General features: G+C 48.6%; 1 protein-coding gene across 2 annotated transcripts in view; it reads left to right on the forward strand.

The window, feature by feature from the left end:
- The window catches only part of FHAD1 (forkhead associated phosphopeptide binding domain 1), a 133,294-nt gene extending 124,089 nt beyond the window's left edge, over positions 1–9,205 (forward strand). The window contains exon 33 of one of the 2 annotated variants that reach the window (XM_042996055.1): positions 8,468–9,205. The gene's annotated coding sequence lies outside the window, so the exon portion shown is untranslated. Of the gene's footprint in view, positions 1–7,513; positions 7,645–8,467 lie in introns of those variants that run through there. The other variant, XM_042996056.1, reaches the window with a different exon arrangement.
- Positions 9,206–10,975: the final 1,770 nt, after the last annotated feature.

Here is a 10,975-nt window from a genome sequence, read left to right on the forward strand (position 1 = left end):
CTGAGGACACGTTGATTTTTACCCTATCACATTACAGCCCACCATGGCAATCTCTTCTCTCCACTCCTCGAACTAGATACAGCATTTTGAGGGTGTCTCCCTGAAAACGCACCACCAACCCCCTCCACCAATCAGATTTGCCCTACCTAATGCGGTTCTTTTGGCCACACCCTATTGGCTGAGCAGTACATCCCCAAGCCGGGCCAGACCAATCAGCTTTCTCTTCTAACTCAAGCTGGGCTAATGCTATCTTTGCCATTGGTGCTTGAAAGATGGCCACTGGGATGCCACACAGATCGTTCCTTAACGGCGCTGGAGCTGAAAGTCGATGCAGTTCCAGGGCTGGAGTGGCCATTTCCCCGCTCGTGCCCGGAGAAACCAAAACCAGCCTGCAGAAGGAGAAGGGTGGGGTAGATACACAACAAGAAAGACAAGAAACCAGGACTCCCAGAGAGACAGTGACGAGGACATCACAAGCCCCCTAGTCATCGCCTTCCTCCACCGTATGGGCTGAAGCCTGAAGGCCTTGATTGCACAGCCTCCCTTGCAACTAGAGCTGGCCATGCTGTTCAGTTCTGGCCAATGACCTGTGAGCCAAGGCCCGTGGGGAGGACTTACCTTCTGTAATAAAAGGCAAGTCTCCACTGGGAAAGAGTATTTTGCCCTTTGTCCCTTTGCCTTGTCTCCTTTTTCATCCCTGGAGCTCAGGCTTGGAGCTGGAACGGCCATCTTGGGCAACGTCAGGCAACCGGCAAGAGGCCAGCGCTCACCTCCAAGGACAGAGGAGTGAAGGACAAGGAAGGCCTGGCAAGTGCCTGGCGGCCGCCCTGAACTCCGCACCGTGCCTGCATTGCCTCCCTCTGTAGCTGTTGCTGTGTCACACAAACCCCTGTTTGAGCCACCGCAGGCAGGCGCACCCGTTTGTGCCATGGCACAAACCGCTCAAAACTTAGTGATGGAAAGTGACAAAGATTTATTATTTCTCGTGGGTCCGTGTGTCGAGCCATGATTCCACGGCACTTGTACTGATCTGGGCTGGCTTGGCTGCAGTTGGATGGTTTAGGGTGACCCCACTTACATGCCTGGTCGCTGGTAGGCAAGTTGGGTGAAGGGGGTGGCTCCCATACAGGGGCAGTTTTGCACCCCTCCCCCCCAGGGAACACTAGGGCAACATCTGGACACAGTTTGGGTCGTCACGACTGGAGGGGTGCGGCACTACCGTCATCTAGAGGGTAGAGGCCAAGGATGCTGCTGAACGTCCCAGAGTGCACAGAACGGCCTCCCCACAGCAAAAACCCACTTGATCCAAGTGTCAGTAGTACCAAGAATGAGAAATTCTGGTCTAGAGAGGCCTCAGCCGGGACCGTTCGGTTCCGTTTGTCATGGCCTCTCATCACCGAGCAGGCCAGACCAGGCCTTTTCACGGGGCGGTGGGCACACGTTCCCAGAGCAGTAGGAGAGAGCAAGCCCCAAAGCACAAATACTTATCAAGTGTCTGTGCCTAGTGTTGGTTAACATCCCATCAAACAAAAGCAAATCACACGGCCAGAGTCATTTTGGGAGGGACTCCAAATTTTTACAGTCTGCCCACATTCCGTTTTCTGTTATTTGAAGCTGAAGGCATTCCAAGGACACAGTTTGATTACCTTGATTGCTGACGACTGTCTGGTTCCCAGTTTTTTTTCTTGGGGAAGGCCAATTTCAATGCCTGCCCTTGGGTTCCACTAGGACCCTTTGTATCACTTAAGATTCTTTGGTTGCCAACAACAGAAACCTCCTGTAGCTCACTTCCGCGGAAAGGGAGTTTACTCACAGAAAATGAGGAAGCTTAAGAATCAAAGGACAAACAAAGCAGAAGAGCCAGGGCGGTCAGGAGCCGGCTTTTCTTCCCTCATGGATGCCCGCCTTTCCCTTCAGCCGGTTTGACTTTCTGTTATTTGCAACCAACATCTCCTTTACCGAGACACTGCCTCCCTTGGCGGCTGGGAGAAGCTGCCTGCAGCTTCTCCCCCGGGGTGGTATTAAGGTACAACAGGGTACCTGCGGTCCCCAAAGCCTCCCAATCTTCTGGTCCCCCAAGAAGCTAAGGCAAACAACTTCCTTCCACCCTCGCCAATGGTGGCCTGTTTGGATTCTTGGATTCGTGACTTCACAGATAAGATGCCCTTCTCTAGCAGCTTTTGGCAAAGCCACCCATGCCTGCTGCTGTGAAAACCAGAGTCATGAGTGTCTGCAGAAAAAAATAGCTTCCAGATCTGCATTCCAAAGCGTGCTCCTGGTAAGTTGGAATGGTTTCCAGTTTTTCTGGGTCTCAGGAATGAAACTAACGAGGAGAGGAAACCCCAAACCCGCTAATGCCAACGTACGTATCCCCCTGTTTCGTGCTGAGGCCTCCTGACACAGGAGGTGGGGCGCCCAGGGAGGGCAGACCATTTCGGCGCATCAAACCTGCACTCGCTTCCATCAAGATGTGCCATTCGCGTCCGTGTGCTCGGTGTCCCAAGCTATTTGGGGCCAATTCGTGACCCAACGCGCCTGCTTTGGTTTTTAAACATGTTGTTCCCCCAGGAACCCACCACGACGCCTCTGCCTGTATCCTATGGCAGGAAGCAGTAGGAGGCCCCCCATTTTGAGTTTCCTCTCCTCTTGAGCCTGTTGCCTTCGTTCCTAAGACCCTACGCTATTGGAGGCAGAAATTTCATCTTCCGGATGACTGCGGTTTTATCGTCATAGAAATCAGGAGTGCTGTTTGATAAATCACTTTTTAATTTTTTACTTAATTAAAAAAATTGTTTTAACATTTATTCACTTTTGAGAGACAGGCAGAGTCCGAGGGCGAGCGGGGGAGGGGCAGAGAGAGAGGGAGACACAGAATCCGACGCGGGGCTCAAACCCACGAACCGTGAGATCATGACCTGAGCCGAAGTGGGAGGCCTAACCAACTGAGCCACCCAGGCGTCCCGATAAATCACTTTTTTAAGTATAGTCGGCACCCGATGTTCACTAGCCACCACCTGTCACCATACATCACTATTACAATATCATGGACTGTATTCCTTATGTCCCCGTGACCTGTTCATTCCATAACTGGAAGTCTGGATCTCCCACTCCCCTTCGCCCATTTTGCCCATCCCCCACCCTCTGGCAACCATCCATTTCCTCTCTATTTATAGGGTCTGCTTCTGCTTTTTGTTTGTTTGTTCATTTGTTTTTTACTTCGGAGAGAGAGGAGAGAACGAGCAGAAGAGGGGCAGAGAGAGAGGGGAACAGAAGGTCCAAAGAGGGCTCCGTGCTGAGAGCAGAGAGCCCGACGCAGGGCTCGAACTCACCAACAGCAAGATCATGACCTGAGCCAAAGTGGGATGCTTAACCGACTGAGCCACCCAGGCGCCCCTGTTTGTTTGTCTTTAGATTCCACTTCTGTGTGAAAGCTTATGGGTTTTTTTCTTTCTTAGTCTGACATATTTCACTCAGCATAATACCTCTAGGTCCATCCACATCGTCTCAAAAGTGGTGATCCCATCCTTTTCGCGACTGCATAATATTTTGTCTTATATATATATATACATATCATCGACTGATGGACACTTAGGTTGCTTCTGTGTCTTGGCTCTGGGAAATAATATTGCAATAAACACAGGGATACAAATATCTCTTTGATTTAGCGTTTTCATTTTCTTTGGGTAAATACTCAATAGCAGAATTTTTGAATAATGTGGTATTTCTACTTTTAATTGAGGAACCTCCGTACTGTTTCCACAGTGGCTGCACCACTTCACCTTCCCACCAACCGTGTACCAGGGTACCTTTTCCTCCTCACCAATACTTTGCTATTTCTTATCAGCCATTCTCACAGGTGGCAAGCGATATCTCATTTTTGTTTTGATTTGCATTTCCCTGATGATGAGTGATGTTAAGCATCTTTTCGTGTGTCTGTTGGCCATCTGAACGTCTTCTTTGGAAAAATGTCTACGCAGGTCTTCTGCATTTTTTAATTACATATTTTTTTTAATGTTTATTTATTTTTGAGAGAGACAGAGACAGGGTGTGACTGGGTTGGGGCAGAGAGAAGGAGGCACAGAATCCGAAGCAGGTTCCAGGCTCCGAGCTGTCAGCACAGAGCCCGACGTGGAGCTTGAACTCACGAGCTTTGGAATCATGACCTGAGCTGAGGTCGGACGCTCAACCGACGGAGCCATCCAGGAGCCCCCTACATAGTTTATTTTTTAAGTTTATTTGTTTATTTTGAGATAGAACCAGAGGGGAAGGGGCAGAGAGAGAAGGGGACAGAGGATCCAAAGTGGGCTCTGTGCTGAGGGGCAGAGAGCCCGATGCGGGGCTGAAACTCACAAACCATGAGATCATGACCTGAGCCACCCAGGCGCCCCTAGAGGGTTGTTTTGTTTTGTTCTTTTTGGTGTTATGTTGTGTAGGGTTCTTTATGTATTTTGGGTATTAACCCTTTAAAGGATATGTCATTTGCAAATATCTTATTTAGTAGATTGCCTTTTTGTTTTGTTGATTCCTTTGCTGTGCCAAAGCTCTTTATTTTGGTGTTGTCCCAATTGTTTATTTTTGCTTTTGTTTCCCTTGCCTCAGAAGTTGTGTCTAGAAAGATGTTGCTACAGCTGACGTCAAAGAAATTACTGCTTGTGCTGTCTCCTAGGATTTTTATGGTTTCAGGTTCCACGTTTAAGACTTTAGTCCACTTTGAGTTTATTTTTGTGTAGGGTGCTAAAAGGTGGCCCAATTTCTGGGGCACTTGGATGGCTCAGCCAGTTAAGCATCCAACTCTTGGTTTCAGCACAGGTCATGATCTCATGGTTCATGGGATCAAGCCCCACGTCAGACTCTGTGCTGACACTGCAAAGCCCGCTTGGGACCCTCTCTCTCTCCCTCTCTCTCTCAAAAATAAATAAAATAAAATAAATTTTAAAACGTGGTGCAGTTCCATTCTTTTGCATGTAGCTGTCTGGTTTTCCCAACACCATTGTTGAAGAGTCTGTCTTTTTCCCATTTTACATTCTTGCCTCCTTTGTCATAGATTAATTGGCCGTATGATCATGGGTTTATTTCTGGGCTCTCAATTCTGTTCTTTCGATCTGTGTGTCTGTTTTTGTGCCAGTACCATACTGCTTTGATTACCACAGCTTTGTAATGTAGTATGAAATCTGGGATCGGAATACCTTTAGCTTGGATTTTCTTTCTCAAGATTGCTTTGGCTTTTGTGGTCCCATACAAATTTTAGTATTATTTGTTCTAGTTTTATGAAAAATGCTGTTGGTATTTTGATAAGGATTGCACTGAATCCTTAGACTGTTTTGGGTAGGGGCGCCTGGGTGGCTCAGTCAGTTAAGCGACCAACTTCGGCTCAGGTCATGATCTCATGATTTTTTTTTAATTTTTTTTTAATGTTTATTTTTGAGACAGAGAGAGACAGAGCATGAATGGGGGAGGGTCATTCAGACCGTGAGATCATGACCTGAACCAAAGTCCGAAGCTCAACCGACTGAGCCACCCAGGCGCCCCAACGATTTTTTAGTTCAAACTCCACATCGGGCTCTGTGCTGACAGTTCAGAGCCTGGAACCTGCTTCGGATTCTGTGTCTCCTTCTCTCTTTGCCCCTCCCCCCCCCTCAGAAATAAATAAACATTTTTTAAAAAGATTGTTTGGGGTAATGTGGATATTTTAACAATATTCTTCCAATCCCTGAGCATGGAATATTTTTCCATTTGTATCATCTTCAATCTCTTTCATCAGCGTTTTATAGTTTTCAGAGTAGAGGTCTTTCAGTTCTTTGGTTAGGTATTTTATTATTTTTTGGTGCAATTGTAAATGGTGTTGTTTTCTTAATCTCTCTTTGTGACTGATGAATCACTTTTGTGGTTAAACAACCAGCCTTCATTCCTGCAGGCAGCACATACTGGGTACCTACTATGTGGTACCACATAGTGGCTAGACCTCGTGGCCTTGACCTTGGCTGCCCCTTCATATTCTGATCTGCTGCTCTCCTGGAGAGGAGCTAGAATCATTAACTTACTGGGTATGTTGCACGGGAGAGTTCACCTTTGATGTCCACACCCTCTTTTGGGGCTTCCTATGGGATTACTGCTGGGCATTCTGTACAGAGAGCTGCCTGCAGTGATGACCCTCTCCCGGGAGTTTCTTTGTCCCTTTCAGCAGTTGAAGTTCAATAGCTAATAATAGCAAACTTTTTTATACTGTCCTTGCCAACCATCAAACACTCCCTGTGCTAAGCACAGTCCAGACATTATCCCACTTAGTGCTGGCTGCGTGTATCACTCCTGTCTTACCTGTGAAAGCGATGAGTAAGGAAGGAACTCGCCCCAGAACAAGAGCCTCAGAACCCAGACGTCTTACTCTTAACTGCTCTAATATATCCCTTTCCTCAGGAAAGTCCAGAAACCAGCTGGTTCTTTACCACTCAGAGACGATAGGGTCGGCAAACTTTTTCTGTAAAGGGCCAGACAGCAAAAACCCTTTTCTTGTAAAGGGCCATTCACTTCAGGGACCGGGTGACCGGGTCTCTGTCACCACTATTCAACTCTGCCATCGCAGCATGGTATCTAAACAAATGAGCGTGGCCGTGTCCTAATAAAGCTTTGTTTATAAAAGTAGTCAGTGGGCCAGATTTGCCCATCCCTGTGTTAAACCCTCCCCCAGACTAGATTATTAACATCGGTGTGGCTCTTGCCTGCCACTTGACTCCCAGGAAGCCGGACTATCATCATGTCTGTCACTGAGAGCATTTTGAGATTTTACCATGCACCACACACTAAACACTTCAGATACATTATCTCATTTAATCCTCTCAAGTGCTCTGGGACGAGATAGTTATTGCCATCTTATAGACAGTGCAACTGAGGCCAGAAAGGCAGAGGAACTCACCCGAGGCCACCCCCCCCTGGGATTTTCAAACCCAGTTCCTAGCCACGAAACCACACCACCTTTCACAGCTGGAGCCCGGCAGCTGGAGAGAAAGGAGTTTTTCCAGTGAGTCTGGAAGACCTGCCTTCTGCAGGACCAAACCTGAAAGAATGATGTCTTCAGGACATGCCCCTTCCTCCAGGCATCTGCGTTTATCAGCCACCTCCTGAGAGAGCCATCTGCTTTCCTCAGTTAACACCCTAGGTCAGGTGCCCCTGGCCCATGCACTAGGCTCTCCCTTTTGGTTGACATTGCCTACCTCTACGCTGTGCTAATCTTACGATATCCCTTGCAAGTCTCCCAAATCCTCGGGTGCCCCTGCAGCAGTCACGTGCAGTGTTTATCTGTTCCTTCCAATTTGTTTCTTCCACCTTATCTGCTGAGCAGAGAACTGATAAATGACCAAGGACCAGCAGGTCACCGGGCCCCGATCCCTCTCTGATGCCGCTGACGCTAGGGCACAGACACTTGAGAGGCTTGTTTTTCCAGAGCTCCTGCTAACTTTTGTGTTGAGTCATGTGGATGCAGAGGAGTGTCATTTTAGCAGCTTCTCTTTCTTGGCAGTGACCTTGAGACCGAAAAATGGGCCACCGGATGCTCTGGAGGGGACACTGAGAAAATGCCTCGTCTGCCCCAAGCCCGCAGGCAGAGCATGCCATCATGCATTCATCCGACCACGAGTTCTCATGGCACCTGGGTGGCTTGGTCGGTTAAGCGTCGGAGTCTTCGTTTCAACTCAGGTCATGATCTCACGGTTGTGGGATAGAGCCCCGTATTTTGGCTCTGAGCCGACAGCATGGAGTCCGTTTAGGATTCTCTGTCTCCCTCTCTCTCTGCCCCTCCCCCTCTCGTGTGTGTGTATGTGTGTGTGCGCGCACGCTCTCCAAATAATAAATAAATAAACTTAAAAAAAAAAAAAAAGATTTCTCCAGCAGTATCTTGGACCAGGCACCACGCTGGGCACTGAAGAGCCAAAGTTGACCCAGACAGACAGGTCCTTTGCCCCAGGAGGTTGTGTCAGCGGTGGGGAGGGGGGTAAAGGGTGTCAGACACTTTACGAACAACTTCGTTGTGGGTTGTAACAAGTGCTACAGTCCAGCCAAAACCGTTGTCACCTCTCTGTCCCCCAGCGTGGTGTCCAGCAAATCTCACTCTTCCAACTGGGCACCTCCCACCCCTCCACCCTTTGCCAGTGACCAAAAGAATTCCAGGACCAGAGCCTGGTGCCCAATACACTTAATATGTCTTGACTGCCTGGATGGAGATTCACACTGCTTTCACAGAGTGGTATGAAAGTCGAAATCAGCTGCCCATATTATTGCCATATTTGGAAGGGGTCCAGGAAGGTATGAGAGATGCAGCCTTACTGGGTTTTAACCACAAGACACACACACACACACACTCACTCACTCACTCGCCTTGAGACTTTACGATAGGGCTGTCAGGTGTAAGCTTGGGACATTGAACTGCCTGGGATTTCACGGGAGCAGAAAACCCACTCAGCTTCCTTTTTTCCAGCCTGCCCAGTTGAGCACACGCAACTCATTGGAAAGATGATGTTGGTTCTCAAGGAGATTCATCGCATCCAAGAAAAGCACAAAAAGAGAGCTCTACAGATGGATAGGTGGGGTCCTGATGACCTACACATGGGTCTACCTGCGGCCGGTGCCCGGTGCCCCTGTCCTGCTCAGCAGCCACACGAGCACCTGCCTCAAGCGGGTCCCCCCGCCCCCACCGTGCACCCTGTGTACAACTTCCAGACTTTGCAGGAGGCGAGAAAGCCCCCGAGACCAACCCGGCTGTGACCCCATACCCTGTTCTCACTCCTCCAATCACTCAAAAGAGTTATCGGGGCTGTCCCTGAACCTTGACCTCTGTGTATCTTTCTCGATCAGTCAAGGGTTTCCCGGTGCTTTTGGAGAGCGTTTGTGATGATTAATCAGTAAGCTGGTATTTATAAAGTGCTAAGTGAGTGCTGTACTTTACGAGCCAACGATATCTCCGTCGGCCTCTCTAATCCCTTTCTAGCAACTCAGGCCGCGGGGACCACCCAGTTCTGTAAGGCTCTGGAATGCCCCTCACTGTCCACTCCATCTGCCCCCAAATCGCAAGAGCTCCTCCCAACCCCTCCCCATCCCTCCCCCCTCTTCTTCACAGAAGTGCTGTTGTTTTTCTTAATATTACTTCGCCCCTCCCCGAAAGACAGTTACACAAGTAGATGTGGGAGGAAGAAGAGAAACATAAGTCAATGATGACTAAGTCCGCCGAGCTCCCTTGCCGCTGGAATGTTGTCAGAATTGGCTCTGGCTCACCCCTGCCTCTGTAAAAATCCTTTGCGGAGGGTGTGATTTTTTTTCCTGAAGATTCATTCTTTCCACATGACCAAACGCTGTAATGTGTAGCCAGTCCAGATCGTTCCTCTCTGCCCAAATCCACGCTTGGGGGCACAGCCCTCAGGGTCATTCAGAAACGATTCCCCCTAACGAACGGGCTGGAAGTTCTACAGTCACTGCTCATGGGCCGTCCCCGCCGCTCCTCCTCCGCTATCTTCATTTCTGCAAAGGTGCCATTCCTCAAGATGAGTGGCCTCAGAAGGAAAAAGTTCAAGGAAAATGCAGCCCCCAGCATGCATCTCAGATGTTGGCAGATCAATAGATGTGTCTAGCAGCAGGGCCCAGGCCCAGGGCCTCAGAAATGAGGCAGGGAACCGAGTTCCCATCCTGCCTAAAACCCTGAGAACCCTCGAGAAAATCAACACAAGAGGTGTGAAAAGGGCTCACCCATCTGGGCAGCATTTCCTGAGCTCTGCCTGCGGATAAGAGCAGCAGGCCTGGGCGATCCTCTCTCTCCTTTTACAGGACACAATAGGTAATGACCAAGAATTCCCCCACGGCATCATGGAGATTGGCCAGCCTTCTGAGGGCTGTGTCCACATAAACCCAAAGGGTAAGTGACCGGGGAGTTTAACACCCACAGCCCACCCAAATAATTCAAACCAAAACCATATCTGGCTTTCGCATATATGTGAGTTGTTTTTCAAGAAGGCAAACCCCCACATAGTCTCGTCACTATTAAAAGTTGGCTCCAGGGGCGTCTGGGTGGCTCAGTCGGTTAAGCGTCCGACTTCGGCTCAGGTCGTGATCTCGCGGTCCGTGAGTTCGAGCCCCGCATCGGGCTCTGTGCTGACCGCTCAGAGCCCGGAGCCTGTTTCAGATTCTGTGTCTCCCTCTCTCTGACCCTCCCCTGTTCATGCTCTGTCTCTCCCTGTCTCAAAACTAAATAAAACGTTAAAAAAAAAAAATTTTTTTTTTTAAATAAAAAAAATAAAAGTTGGCTCCCACATCAAGTACATGCAAAACACAGCATAATGAAGGCAGCCCTATTTCATGCAGACACATTATAAATCATAGATCGGGGCAAGATGAGGTTCACCAGATCTTTAAAAGTCATCAGCTGCTTGGTGAGAAAGACTAAGAATCTGGCAAACCAGAGCATCGGAAGACAGAATTTTTAGAGTTTCGATCCACATCCCATCCCTTAGTCTTTTGCATTCGATAAGTAACACACTATTTTAGGGGCGCCTGGGTGCGCCCACGAACCAACTCAGTTGGTTAAGCGTCCAACTCTTAACTTCGACTCAGGTCATGATCTTGTGGTTCGTGGGTTTGAGCCCAGTATCAGGCTCTGCACTGACAGCGCAGAGCCTGCTTGAGATTCTCTCTCTCTGCCCGCCCCACCCCCACGAATAAATAAACATTAAAAAAAAATTTTTTTTTAACTATTTTACTTCTTTTGGGTCCTTCAAGGCCCCATACTGGTGATATAGAAACCTGCCTTTTCCAAGTAGCTGAAGTAAACTGCCCAACTCCAACAGAAACTTGATTCTGAGCTCAAAACAATAAAAATGCCATTTAAGCTGAGCATCTTCATGAGACTCAAACACACCTCAAAAATAGGTGAATGAAAACATCACATTTGCTGACCCCTAAAGTGTTTTTCTCAACTTTGTTCTCTTTAAATGCTTTT

The sequence above is a fragment of the Panthera tigris genome, chromosome C1 (genome assembly GCF_018350195.1).
Source record: "Panthera tigris isolate Pti1 chromosome C1, P.tigris_Pti1_mat1.1, whole genome shotgun sequence".
NCBI lineage: Eukaryota > Metazoa > Chordata > Mammalia > Carnivora > Felidae > Panthera > Panthera tigris.